The sequence below is a fragment of the Bacillus rossius genome, chromosome 1 (assembly GCF_032445375.1).
Source record: "Bacillus rossius redtenbacheri isolate Brsri chromosome 1, Brsri_v3, whole genome shotgun sequence".
NCBI lineage: Eukaryota > Metazoa > Arthropoda > Insecta > Phasmatodea > Bacillidae > Bacillus > Bacillus rossius.
In genome coordinates, this window is record NC_086330.1 from 279,014,634 (window position 1) to 279,030,229 (window position 15,596).

The following is a 15,596-nucleotide window of genomic DNA, read 5'->3' on the forward strand; positions in this document are numbered from 1 at the left end:
ATGTGGATTTATTCGGCCAAAAACTCGCGGATAAGAAGCGAGTGGTGGCACGGAGCGTTTTCTAATCTCCATTTCACAGACAAAACTTAATGTTAACCATGATTAGAGATGCAGAAATTTCGCGCAAGTGAGAATCCAAACCTTGACACTCTCGCACTGTGTTCATGATTGTACCGCAGTTATTTGGACACGCCCCTCTACGACCGTGAGACAACGATGCTCAGCTAGGAGAGAAGTAAGAAAATCAGGTAGTGCCAAGTAACAAGGATAAAAATGTCATCGCTAAGAAATCATATAATGGGAATGCAAACATGGGTGGAGCGCATCCATGACTTTTAATTCTACCCTGAAGCCAGACGAATCAGAAAATTTCCGCGTGTCTTTATCCATGATGTGCGACACACGCGGTAAACACGACCTCACTCTTCCGGCTCTGGAAGCCGACTGACAAGTCACAACTTGTTCTAACTTGACACTAATTATCTTAATGGATCATGCTGTCAGGCTTATTACTTCAAGTAGTTGTAGCGTCAGCTGTTGCTGCTATAGAAATTCATTCACCGTATATTTTAATCACACCACGTATGCTTCACGTTTAATATTGCAGTACAATGCTCTTTACACGTTCTTAACAATCCTGAACCAGCTATAAACAAGGAGAAGAAGTGATTACTCAACCGACCACTAAGCACTCTAAAATATCTTCATTATACATAGGCAAGTTGTGTTTAGTCTGGAGTAAAAAGAATCCGTGAAATTATAGTGGCTTACTATAGGTAGAGACAGAAAAAAATTCGCGGATTCATTTCGCTTTATGCTAGAACCCACCAACACACACACACACACACACCTACACACACACCTATATACACACACACACACACACCTTCGTATTGCTTCTGTAATTTGCTGACAGGTTATCTGAAGGACTAGGAGCCAAGGAAATACTTTCAATCAAAGAAGTATCGAATCGGAAGCATCTCAGTTGACAGGTCGCACAAGTCGCACAAGTCAGTAGCCAATGGGTATGTGTGGGTGATTGTGGAGTCTGTCTAGAGGGCATTGAAACCACGAATTTTTCCAGTCCATAACTATAGTTATGGGAAGTTTACATCTCTATTCTATAACCATAAACAGAATTTCTAAAAACCAATTTCTGCGCTTGTAGGGACCTACAAAATTCGCGTTATTATGTAGTGTTAGTTTAGATTACAAATGTTTGTTTACTTGAACGATCGTTGTGTGTTGTTGGTCACGCCTTGAAGGTCCATACGCCCACGAAAAAAAGAAAAAAAAGCTGGCCAAATTATTTTTGAACAACTCATGACTATGGTTATTTTGGCATGCATGAAATATGTTTTTTAAAGATAATACTGAGCATTTATTACAAAAATTGGCGAATAATTTTATATTTTAAATGAAGTTTCAATCAAGCATAACATTTTTCAACCATGGAAAATATAAGAGAATAGTTAATCATTTGACTTTATTTTGTTTTATGTTTATTGAATTACGCAGTTAATAATAATAATAATAATAATAATAATAATAATAATAATAATAATAATAATAATAATAACTAGATAGCAATTCAGGGAACAATTTTCAAATAACTTTAACTACTGGAGGTACTGGATAAACACTAAACATAAATGCCTTGTTTAATAGGTACTCCGAACCCAGTATTAGGTACTGCGAACACTATTTTGTAGTGATGCAGTTATTTCCACGTAACTTATCTGTACTTTAAAATGCGTATTTCTGTTCCATTTCCAAAAAATTAAAAAAAAAAAATTATAGTGTATATGTGCGGCAGCCTTGCGACACTCTTGCCCTGAGACTGTGCCCGCCGCCATTTGCGCTGATAACAGGCCGATGTTCGCCGCAAGCGAGTCACCGCGAGGCGCGAGTGGCTCGACCCAGCGCCACGCAGCGCAACGCCCGGTGAAGACTTTTACACAGCGGAAATCTTTATACCGACACGAGGAGCTGTATAGAGGCGCGGAAATTTTTGCACTCAAATTTTTTTGTTTTTCATTAATGAAACCATTTATACTACTATAGAGCATGATTTCCCCCCCCCCCCCCCCACAAATTAAATATAACAGTGGTGTGTACGAATTGAATTGAGTTAAATTGCCAATGATACATGGCTGAGTGATTCTAGAATGTGTGCAAAGTGGGGAAAACTAATATATATATTGCGTGACTGAAGTGAAACTTCTTTCTTATTTTATTATTAGTTATAGAAAACATAATTCTCTTTGGCTGAGCTAGCAGATCAAAAAATATATACACATGCAAGTATGCAAGCGCTAAATAATGCTATTGCGCAAGTAAAAGTGTGTGTGAAAATATGAAAATGCGCTAGTATGCAATAACGGAAGTGTAAAGTACCCAAATACGCAAATGTGCAATTGTCCAATTGTGTAAGTGTGCAAATGTGTCAGTATACGAGTGTGAAATTGTGCAAGTATGTGAGTATGCAAGTATGTGAATGTGCAAGTATGCAAGTGAAAAGTATGCTGCGTCATTCATTTCTACCCCTCCCTGGCCGTCTTCTCCTCTACCGATTCCCCCACCACGTACCCATTTATTTCCCCCATGCGATCGGAATTTTTGTAACGCTCAAAAATTGTATCCTCAGTAAAGAAGTTTCAGTTCAGAAATATCAAACGTTTTGCTTTAAGTGTAATAATTTTTCACACCTCTGTCTACTTGAGCTCGTAAATTTTAAGTTAAAATTCTTACGTTAACTATGTGGAAGAACTGAAAAGTGGTCTGACTGCGAGAACCGGTCAGTCTAAGTCTAGCAAGTAGTTTCGAGATGGTCGCCTGACTAGGTCGCCAAACGTCGTGCAGACCTCCGGGTGTTACCGCGCCATTTACAAACCGCTCGAGATTTATTACAAGTGTCTTCTGATTACGAATAGCATCACAAAGCCATTGCATGTTTCCATACAAGTTTCCTTCCATGTTATTTTGTTGTATTTTTGGGACAGTAAAGATGGCTAAAACGGATGTTTTCACGGAAGTTTTTAGGTATGATTAATTCAACAGGCAGTATTGCAAGTGGTGTAGAGACGTGCAGGGAGCTTCTGTCTTTAATATTCCGCCACAGAGTGATAGGGTGACCGCTGCAAGTCTCACAGAGGCGCGTTACCGACGAGAACACTGCGCGCCAGTTCTGTGCCGGGCCCGTAGAGGCTGCGAGGCGTGCGTTGCGCGAGCCAGAGTCGCCCTTAGCGCCCCCGCGCTGCTAGAGCTCGTGCGCCCGACCAGGCGGACACTTTATATGTGCGACGTTGAATGGGATACATTATATGCAGGGACTGAATAAATTCTCAATTCCCATGACCTTAAGGATGGACTCTACAGGTCTATGTTTACTGAGGCTGATATTATTTGTTCATTGGCTGCTGAATATGTGAAAGTGATGCTGTCTGCACACGAATCATATCAGTCTTGTGCGGGAGCGAATACGTGCTGAATGGTCCCGGCCTCTCATACAGACGGCCGCCAATCACAAGGAAGAAACCACTGGCGCACGCGGGCATACTTTATTGCAGTCTAATGGGTGTTCATATTTAACACCCCCCCCCCCCCCCCCCAACAACGTTCCCGTATAAAAAATACCTGTACCGGAAAAGACCCAAGTCTGGACTCAAAACCCGTCCACGATATCTGCCATTAACACGGTCCTTGTTTCGGTAAGCTCAGTTGCCAGATGTAATACGCCTCAGAGCGCAAATGTTTTAGACGGTAGTTTAAAATTTAATGATAATAGAAAAAATGCGGGCTATATGAAACATTGTATTTTTAAATGTACATTTGAATTGAGAATTGCGAAAGTAAAATTTCGTGTGGTTTTTCATCAATAACATCATCCGATATTGTTAAAATTTCTACTTCTGAAGATACGTAGGCTTACTGAAAGACTCAATCTTGGATTCAACAGTTTTTGCGAACAAATTTTTTTGGCACTTAATATTAAAAATATCGGATCTTTTTGAGCATAGTACCTATGTAATTAAATTGAATGCCTTTCTATTAATAGTGATTGATTACAACAAATACGTTGTATCTCCTGTAAAATACATTAAATTTGGTGTTTAGCATTGAATAATAAAACTGTTAATGTGCAAAATTTTGTGGTATTTGAAAGTAAAAAAATATATCAAATAAAAAAACTAAAATTAATGATAGTATACGAAATAATATATTTAATGTTGACAAGCCGGGTAGTCTCGATCTGGCAACAGACCGAGAGTGAGACACCGCACAGTGTTGCAACCTCGCAGCCGGGCTCAGCACGAGGCCCCGTGCCTTCCCTCGGCAGAGCTGACCTCTGGCGGCTGCCGGGTCACGCCTAGCCTCTCGATTGGCGTGCGAGCATTCCCGGGGCTGATCCCTGGAGCGGCTGTCCCCTCTGGCTAGCCACTGGCCAGCAGGACAAGCCGCAGCTACAAGTTGGTGTAGTGCACAGGAAAATATATAATTGTGTACTTTTACAGAAGATTCCTTTGGAAACCAGTTGCCAAGAAATAGTTTGTACCTAATACTACAAGAAATATATTGTGATTTTGTACAACGCTTGGACATGGTTATTTTTGCATTTATGAAATACTATTTTCGAGTTAGTACTGATAGGTATTTCTTACGAAAATTGGCGCATAATATTATACTTTAATTGATTTTTCACTCAAGTATTTGTTTCTAACCATGGAAAAATAATTAAACGTCTAACAATTTGACTTTATTTTGTTGTATCGTCCTTTTTAAATGTGCGCGATTAATGCTCGAAAGCTATTCAGGGAACGGTTTACAAATAATTTAAACTATTGGAGGTGCTGGGTTAACACAATGCATAAATGCCCGTGTAAGAATCGGAACCCAGTATTACTGCTGGAACACATTTTGTAGTGATACAGTTGTTTTCATGTAAATGCACAAGTTTACCAACATATGTAACTTTACATTAATATTTCTGATCCATTTACAATCAAACAAAATGTAGTCCAATCTTTGAATATAAGATTATCGTTTCCATGGTTAAAAAATTATGCTAGAATGAAACATCAATAACAATACAAAATTATGCGTAAATTTTCGTAAAATTTATTTCATATATGTACAAATAACCAAAATAACCATAGCCATTTGTTGTACAAAGTTACAATAACGATCTTGTAGTTTTGGAAACTATTTCTTGGCAGTAGGTTTCCAAAGGAACCTTTTGTAAAAAGTACAGAACAATTTTTTTTTCCTGTGTTGTGACGAGACGAAAATCTGCAGTTTACAATAGAAAACAAACTGTTCCAAAAATACTTGTCAGTACGTCATGCGTCTTGTCCCTTTCGCAAACCTCTGCGCCTGGTCTTGTTGCCGCGTCATCAGTCCACACAAGTGGGTCTGTTGTCGACGTCGTGTGTGCACGCCAGCTGTTTGGAGAAGCTTTCAGCTGCCAGCGAGCTGTTTGCTGCGCATCTCAAGAGCAAGGTCGCTTCTGAAGAACTACTCTTACGTATGTAACAGCCGACTGAGAGGATTACTTTCTACGTCAGCGAAGAGAAGACGGCAAACTTCCAAGAATAATGGCGTTATTCAATTTACCTTGGGTGCAGTTATCATGCAGAGGTTAATTATGTGCCGACTTTCTTTGCGTTCGGATTAGTCTACGTTGGAATGACTTTGTGAGTGTGCTGTGAAGCGTTACAGTGCTGCTTTCGGAAAGTTTACACGGAACACCACTCAACGAGAGGAGTAACTTTCTGATGCAACGAGTATTTGACTAATGTGAACCAAGTTAAAAATTTATACTAAACACTGATCGATGGAAAAAAATATATACATCGGTTGAACTTGGTTGAGTAGTCATCAATTTCTTAAAAACAAAAAAATAAAAACATTATTTCGTAACATTACTAATTCACCTTAACATAATGAAGAAAAGCCGGAAAAGATCGCGAATTCATTTCGCGATAGGCAAAAATTCAAATACTTTTACATTTGCGATAGATACTTCTGCTTCACGGTTTATCGAGAATGCTATGGACCAATAAGAGACCGTGGGCCAAAGACTTATGCAAACACAGGCAACCCAGAAAATACAACTTTCGAGTCGTCGCCAATGAGCAGGTTATATTTGCTCATGTATGTAAAGAACTGCGGAGTTTATCATAGAGGTCACTGAAACTGTGAATTTTTCCGGTCCCAAATTATAAGTGTACTTGTAGGTTTCTTTCTTATATCTATCCGCCTTAATACGTTTGGCAAGAAAAGAAAGGTAGCAGTTCCTTAGTTCCTTTTATGTTTTTAAATGTCAGTTTAAAACAAAAATTAATCTGTTCTAAGCTTGCATTTTCTCTTTGCTTGAACAAACAGGAACCGAGTATATCAGGTTTGTTTCAGTTTTGAAAATTTGAATTATTTGTCTCTTTTTTAATTGAACACATTATTTTAAGTAAAGATAGCAGGCTTTCGCACCCAAAGTCTGGACTTGCTTGGCTTCTGGGTTGTAGCCGCTTCGAAGGCCAAAATAGGCGTTCAGATTTATTCGCAAAAAATGCCCGCCCCTAATTATGAACGATACGTGGAGTCTAACCTGAAGCAAGAAAATAACTCGAATTTCGAGATCTCTAGTAATGAGTTCGTGTTAAAAGAGAATTTACTCTGTAATTATATATTCGCGAAGAGACTAGGATGGTTTGTAGAGCCGGAAATGCCGCGGGTTCACTGGCCTGCGGGCATGAAGTAATGGTGTGTAGTATCTCCTCGAACCTTACTCGTTGGCTCGTTGGCGGTTGTCCTGTAAGGGAGACGATTCAGTCTTGGAGACCCCGAATGTCACGGTATAGGTAGTTATGTTGCTGTCGGGAGGTTACTTTTTTTTCCACCTTGGGGCTGTTGACACCACTGTGACCCTTATCTAAGACGTCGCAAAAACATAAAAGTGTTCGAAGATTAAGGGTGATCATACTCCACCAACTTTGACTTGTCAAATTTTTTGTAATATATTTTTTTATTATTTTCTTGAATTATTTATCTAAATTACTCCTCTGAAAATACACAGAAAAAAAATATATTCTATATTTTCACAAAAGATTCCTTTGGAAACCAGTTGCCAAGTAATATATTGTAATACTACAAGAAAGATATTGTAACTTTATGCAATACGTGGCAATGGTTATTGCTGCATGTATAAAACACGTTTTTGACATAAAACTGGACATGTCGTACGAAAAGTCGCGCATAATTATATGTTTTAGTTCTTGTTTCATTCAAGCATATTTTTTTTTTTTAAATCATGGAAAAGATAATAGAATATTCAATAATTTGGCTTCATTTTGTTTTATTGTGCTCACTAATATGCGCATTTAATGCTGGAAAGGTATTCAGGAAACGGTTTACAAACAACTTTAACTATTGGAGGTAGTGGGACAATAAATAAATAAATGTCCTGGTAAGAATCCGAACCCAGTATTACCTTTACACTGTTTTGTCGTGATACAGTTGTTTTCAAGTAAATGTGGAAATTTACAAATATATGTAGTTTAACATGAATAGTTCTGTTACATTTACAAAAAAAATACCTATAGCAAAGAGCAGGTTTATTTAGCAAAAAAATACTGAACTCTCATTAGGCTGCCAGTGGTTTATTTCTCTTAGTTGTCGGCCGTCTGCAAGAGAAGCCTTGCCTTATTTGGCCATGCCATTCAAGACGCGTTAGCTTCCGCAGAAATAAATGCTGTGATTGATGTGCCGACAGTAGGCGTGGACCTGAAAGAAACGCAGACAATGCTGCAGTGTTTTAACACGCAGTTAGTCCAGAAAAACCCTTTTTAATGAAAAAAAAAATGGCCGTGCAACATCAACTCCGATATGAACCGGCCTTCAGTGAGATAGAGTTTTGAGGCCAGGGATATAGCACAAGCCTTGTCCGTCACAATGGGGGCGGGGCGTCTTGCCGGCCCGCTAGAGTCGTCCAACCCCCGCACTTTCCTTTCTGCTGGACGGGAAGGAACTTTCCCCCGTGCGCAACTTGGTCACTGGGACGCCCACGTCACACATGCCATCCTCCCCCACCCTCTTCCTTTCCAAACATTCAGTCAGCACAGAAAAACACGTGAGCGAGTTTCCGCACCTACCACTAGAATTCGCTGCCAGAACACCTACGTACGTCGACTATTGAATCATTCGTTTGGCAGACCGAAATTTTAAACTATTATGATGAAACGGCTCCGATAAAAGCGAAAAAGACTTGAAAAAAAACTCAACCGCAGATTTGGATCTGATTTTCAACAAGGAATTTTATTTAAAAAAAACTGTCCCTCTTGATAAAATTCATTAAACAATTAATACTGTAATGGTTCCCTTTCTGTTTGTGAACTTTGGTACCCCCCAACCGTTACAGATGGCAGCATCGTGGTTACCCATTTCCGTTCCATGCTACTTCCGTTCAATTCACGAAATTACTTCTACCAAATGCCGTATACCAAGGGCTAAGATGTTACACATCAATACGCATTAAAAATAAAAATATTATTCGTTCAGGAGTGTCTACCGAAAGTGTAAGTTCGGCATTACGAACTATTTAATGGCTTCAACAACACAACACGCAACGAACGTAACTAAATTACGATCTTTTATAAAGCACGAAATTAGCAAGTCACCAACCCTACAACTGAGGCTGTAAAACAATAGTAAACAAGTTTCTTTCCCGGGCTTTTTTTTATAATTCATAGCTATCAACATTTTAATATAATAATTTATATCCTTCCACTGTGCGAGAGTTAAACAAGTGAAAGGTGATATATACAACAAAAAAACGTCGTTACCTTCTATGCACATAACGTCTGCGTCTTCAAAGGTATTCGGAACACTTCTCTTTAAACATGGAAGGTGAAAACTCAAGCAAAAACGTAAGAAGTTGAAAGTTGGCCGATGATTACGTTGCGTTTTTGAATCGTGCGTAATTCCATAAACGGGTATTTGAAAATGTCACGGTTGAACATTTTGCTTGCGTGTTGCGATATTGTGTTTGTTCGGGAGGTTGGCAGCCCTGCGTGGTGTCAGGAGACACCTGGCAACCCGAGTGCCCCTCGTAACACGTGGCGAAGTCTGAGCTGACTTGGCTGACGGCTCCAGTTGCAGACAGGAAGCTTACCTGTGCTGACCTGAATCGCCACCTGACGACCTGTTCACATAGCCCGAGTCAAAGGGGAGAGATGGGAAACGGAAGACACCATTTGCTTTCAATAGATTTTTATTGCCGAAACAAGTGGCTAACATTTAAAATTTTAAAAATTTGCCTTCGTTAAAACAGAGATCACACATAATAGATCTTTACACAGAAGAAAAAAAATCTGTACGTTTATAAAAGATTATTTTGGAAACCAGTTGCCAAGAAATAGTTTATAATACTACAAGAAATATATTGTAACTTTGTACAACACTATGCTCTGGTTATGTTTGCTCATATATTTTAAGCGATGTTTCATTCAAGCATAATTTTTCTAAACCATAGAAAAATAAACAATATTCAATAATTCAACATTATTTTGTTGTTGCTTATTACTGAGGCAGGTTATACTGAAAAGCTATTAATTCAGGGAACGGTTCACCTATAACTTAAACTATTGTGGGTACTGGGAAAACACTAAGCACAAATTCCCGTGTATTAATTCTAACCCAGTATTACTGCGAACACTATTTTGTAGTGATGAAATTATTTTCATGTAAATTTACAAATATCTGAAACTTTACATGGATATTTCTGTTCCATTTAATAAACAAATTGTACACTGCACTGTTGGCACACGAGTCACAGCAATTCTGTGCGGAAGCAAACGTGTCCTGAATGGTCTGGTCAAATAAGGCCACGGCTTCTCAGGCAGACGGCCGCCAATCACAAGGAAGAGAAACTTTTCTCGCCGGTATGTAACATTGTAATTAGTGGCATTTTGTTGCGATTTTTGTGTCACCCATGGGTGACGTATCGCATTTCGTGGTTTTTGCGCTGGCGATTTTTTTTCGTTTTATCTCAGTGGTAGACCACCGTATAGTCAGTCATATCGACTCGCCTGCTCTTGCGATCTACTGCGTCCTCCTCCATACTCCTCCGTTCTCAGGTCACCCTCCTCCACTCTCTGTCCTCTTTCTTCCTCCTCCGTCCTTCTCCATCCCCTCCATCCTCCCTCATCCTGCTCCGTCTTCCGGACCCTTTTCCCGTGTCCTCCATTTCCTTTCCTTCGGGCAATGTGCTTGGTTTTTAGAATTGTTTCATTTGGCCTTGGCGGGGTCATTAGAGTCGGATAAGCTCAAAATCACGTTCTAGGAAACTAGAGGAAGGGACCTACCATGGCTTATAGTGAGGGACCCTTCTAGCAGTCGTGAGTGATTGCGAGAAGTCGCGAGTAGAGCCAGCATATACTCCGTAGTCATCTGTCTGTACACGGTAATACGTTTAAGTGAATGGAACAGAAATATTAATATAAAATTACAGATATTTGTAAATTTGTACATTTACCCGAAAAAACAACAGTATCTCTACTAAATATTGTTCGCAGTAATACTAGGTTCGTATTCTTACCCGGGCGTTTATGTTTTGTTTTTCCCCAGTACCTTCAATAGTTAAAGTTATTTGTAAACGGTTCCCTGAATAGCTTTCCAGTGTTAACTGAGCATATTAATAAGTATAATAAAGCAAAATGAAGTCCAACTATTGAATATTCTATTATATTTTCATAATTAAATTATGCGCCATTTTCCTTTATAGATACTCAGTTTTATCTCGTAAAACGTATTTCATATATGCAAAAATAACCATAGCCTTGTGTTGTACAAAAATTTTTTGTAAAAAGTACAGAATTTTTTTGCCCCTGTGTATAGTCGGGAAAATGTCAACTGTCCATTGGCTGCTGAATTGTCAGATGTCTCACCAGGGTGATACATATTTGGTCGAGGCTGTCTCACTGTCCCGAGGTCCTGCAAGCAACCTGTGAGCCGACTGCAGAAGCAACAGAACGCATTAGTACCTATTTGAATTTTATCCAATCGTGTAATGAATCCCGCGGTCTATAGTCTTGAGAAAGCGTCACAAGGACCACCGGAACAGGATTTGAACCCGGGGCCTTTAGAATGGGAGTCGAGTGTGTTACCACTGTTAACACATCACCAGCATCATTGACACCGTAGCCATTTTCGAACGTGAACTGAGGCTAACGTACGACATCCCGGACCACGCGTGACTTCACGTACTGCGCATGCGCGGGAATTAGCACCACTCGGAGCACGCGCGCTAACCTAGCAGCAACTCGGCCGAGTCAGTCGCCCGAATAAGTCTTGTTCGTGCCTCTGTGGACTTTATTTTTCTGCTGTAACAGTAAGATATAAGTTAAGTGTTTTACATTAATAAGATATCCGCAAAAGTTCGTTATTTATGTGTGTTTTTTATTACGGAAGGTTAGGTTTTTCACGTCTAGGAAAGAGTAATTAAAAAGAAACATCTTTATTAGATTAGGTGACATTAAAATACATTTAAAATATCTAAGTGTATAAAATCTTGCAAAAGGGTGTTATTTTTCACGCCGATCCTGTTGTTCAACGAACGAGCGGCGAAATTTGGATGTATCCGGGTTCAGTGAATCGTAGGCTTCCCGATCTAAAATGCATTCAGGGTCAAGGTAAAAGGTTTATTTGTCCTCGCTGCTGCCGCCTTGCTTAAATATCTGTTGTGTGGAGTACGTTTACGAGGTCACTAAAAAAAAGAATGATTGTTTAGATGCATGTGCACTATAATTTCTTTTGTAAACAAACCAGAAATATTCATGTAAAAATATTAATATTTGTACAGTTGTACATTTATTTGAAAACAACTTTATCACTACAAAATAGTGTTCACAGTAATAATAGGTTTGGATTCTTACCAGGGCATTGTTGTTTTGTGTTATCCCAGTAGTTACCTCCAATAGCTAAGATTTGTTTGAAAATTGTTCCCTAATAGCTTTCCAGTATTAACTGCGCGCATTAATAAACATAATAAAACCAAATAATGTTTGATAATGAATATTTGATTTCTTGCACATGGTTTGAAAAATTGTGCTTGAATGAAACATAAATTAATATATATATATATAATTATACGCCAATTTTCGTAAGCAATACTCAGAATTATCTCGAGAAACGTATTTCATACATGCAAATATAACCATAGCCATGTGTTATACAAAGTTACAATATCTTTCTTGTAGTATTACAAACTATTTCTTGGCAACTCGTTTCCAAATGTATCTTTTCTAAAAGTACAGAATTTTTTTTCTTCTATGTACGGAGTCAAGAATATAATTGATTTGTATCAATAATATAGCAGCTACACATTCGATCCAGTGCTCAATTTGTGAGCACATGTGAAGCGTGTAAGTTACTAAGTGCAGATCCTCCTGAACTGTTTGATTGAAGAAAAATCTATTGTGAAAATTTTATGTTTCTCTAAAATGTGAGTGTAAAGGTAAACAATGAGAGTTTGTGATTGTTCTTTATGTAGATTTTAGTTAGCATAACAACTAGTAGTGTTAACCTCTCATTTAAGGTCTGTAATAAACTTTAAATATATTATTGCTTGTGTATGAATGGATGTTTTATATGTACCTATATCTATGCTTGAATGTATAGTACACGCATGATAGTAAAAATTATGTTTGTATGCAAAACCATGCTAAACACATATGTTGAAAGTGTTGACTTTAGAACGTATGCAAATTATTTTTTATGTTTCTTATTCGTAGTGTGAAATGTATAATTTATCATTTTGTCAAATGTTTTATAATCCTAATTTTGTTTATATGTTTATATTTATTAATGGTAACTGTTACATCTGCAAAAATATGTGCTGAGCTATTTATAATTTACACAGTTTTTAATGTGTATGAATTTAGTTCATTGTATAACAAAATGAAAAGAAAGTTTGGTTTGCCCCAGGTAAATAAACTATGAAATGTAGTTGGGAATGACCCAGTGTATTTTTTTCTGGTCTTAATCTTCAAGCAAAATTCCACTAAATCGTTTGCGTGGTTCATGCATGATTAACAAACCAAAGTTCACCTTCGTATATTGTTCTGTATTGGGTATTGCGGGTACTTAACGTGCGTCATATAAAACATTTTGCACTGTACACATCATGTCGACTCAAGCCTTGACTGTGTAGTTACGTTGACACTAGTATTACTACTTTTTAATAGGCTATATTTTGATGTGTGCACTGGTCGTGATTTAAAATAAATATAGGGAGTCTTAGTAATTTAAAATGCTGTAAATCCGTGGACATAAGAAGTTAGGGAATGGGGTGGGTGATCTTTTCCATGTTAATAATTAAAGTCAAAATGAGGATGTACCTCACCTTCTTTCCCACCTGGGTAACATTTTAATCTTCTTTTTTTTCTCACAGAAAAATATGTTCTGTAATTTTACAAAACATATCATTGGAAACCAGTTGCCAAGATAATGTTTGTGATAAATACTACAAGAAAGATATTATGACTAGGCACAACACATGACTATAGTTATTTTTGCATACATGAAATATGTTTTTCGAGATGATACTAAGTATTTCTTAAAAAAATTAGCACGAAATATTTATTTTAATTTATGTTTAAATTAAGCATATTTTTTTTTAAACCACGGAAAAAGTAATCGAATATTCAACAATTTTACTTTTGTTTTGTTTTTTTGGTTGTATAATGCTTATTATATGCGCAGTTAATTCTGGGAAGCTATTCAGGGGACGGTTTGCAAATAACTTTTAATATTTGAGGTTAGGCTATTGGGCCCGGGTAAGAAGCCGAACCCATTATTACTGCGAACACTAATTTGTACTGATACAGTTGTCTTCAGTTAATGTACAAATATATGTAATTTTATGTTAATATTTCTGTTCCATTTACAAAAAAAATTGGTTGTCTGTAAAGTCGGTTTAAGGACGATAGTTTAACGTGACAGCGTCATAACAAAACATTGATGAAATTATTTCATACTTTTATGAATAAAATTGAATCATTTTTATTGAATTATCACTATTTTGTATGGATACAAAGAAGGGGTGAAATGGAATCTACGATTTAATTGATAAATTTACTTTTATTTGCACTCATTAATTCAAATATGTTTATTACTGTAACGAAGAGATTATTTTAACTATAACTTTTATACATGTTTGCTATTTAACTTCTTCCAATCTGTGTTATTCTGTTAAGGATAGGACGATGATAGGAAAAGTAGGAAACGGATACGAATGTTTCAAGGATGATGTGAAGGAAAATGGCTAACCCAACACCAAGATGCAGTCAAAAATAATATATTTGCGCCACGGACTCTGCAGCAATGCTAGGAGGAACGGGTTAGCAAAGAGCAATGAAAATGTTACATTGAAATGCATGAAAACAGAATTACGCCACGGACTCGGTCGCAATGCTAGGAGGTTCATGTTAGCAAAGAGCAATATAAAATTAGCGTAACGGGACACAGCGAAACGGGACAATGTGCGCAACGGGACACTTTTTCGTGCGTGCAGCCGGCGTTCATCGATTTATTAGACGTTGTCACGTCAAAAAAAATTATAGTATTATGACGTTTTAACGCTGTTGTTTTGTTTAAAAATGCTCACTTAACGATAGAATTTTTATGATTTTTTGTATCAAGTTCTGTCCAAGCTATTAAACTAAATTACCTTTATTCATGTTTATTTTGCTAACAAATTGCTAACAGGAGTGACTAACTTGATTGAGAACAGACACTCCCTCCATGGACTAACACCTTCATGTGGAAAACACGAAGTTACATTGCCATCAGTGCATGTTAACTTTTGTACTGTATTTATTCTGTTATGTATATTAATGTATGCTTATGTATGTTAATCATGCATAAATGATGCAAAATATTGATTGGAATTTTGCTCGACGATAAATAATAAAAATATACACGGGGTAATTTTCATCTCCATTGCTTAGTTTATTTACCTGGGACAAACCAAAATTTTCTTTTAATTTTGTTGCTATGAACTAAATTCATATATACTGTACATAACTATGTAAATTATGAACATTTCAGTATAAACTTTTGCAGATGTAACAGTTACCATTAATAAATATAAATGAATGAATAAAAAGTGTAGCTAATGATATAACGCATGAATACATTAAAATAATCTACTAAAAAGAGTTTTGTTCTTCTTGTGTTACAGCAGCTTGCCGTAGAGCGGAAGCCATTTTTATTTGACCGCGAGAAAAAATATTCACAAACATAATCGATGGGTTGAGAAAAACCGAAGTGAAGTCCAAGTCCTGAAAACTGGCAAAACTGTCAAGCATACTGGAAGAAGAGGAAATCTAAGTTTTGGAACACTGGAAAACTGCAAATCAGGTAAGGTAGTACTTTTTTTGCTTTGTTTTTAACAATTTTCTTGAATTGATCAGTTGTGTACTATTTTTTTTTATTTAAACACTAAAATGAAAATAAATTAAAGATAACCAACTTCTGACTCCCAGCACACCATTTACGAAATATAAGAATTTTCTGAGAATTACTAACAGTGAAATCCTGTT

The 15,596-nt window shown here is 37.3% G+C and overlaps 1 protein-coding gene across 2 annotated transcripts in view; it reads left to right on the forward strand.

Moving 5' to 3' along the window:
- LOC134527634 (putative phospholipase B-like lamina ancestor) overlaps window positions 1-15,596 on the forward strand; it is a 136,227-nt gene that overhangs the window by 31,685 nt on the left and 88,946 nt on the right. The window contains exon 2 of one of the 2 annotated variants that reach the window (XM_063360488.1): window positions 15,236-15,414. The gene's annotated coding sequence lies outside the window, so the exon portion shown is untranslated. The remainder of the gene's footprint in view (window positions 1-15,235; window positions 15,415-15,596) is intronic. The other variant, XM_063360489.1, reaches the window with a different exon arrangement.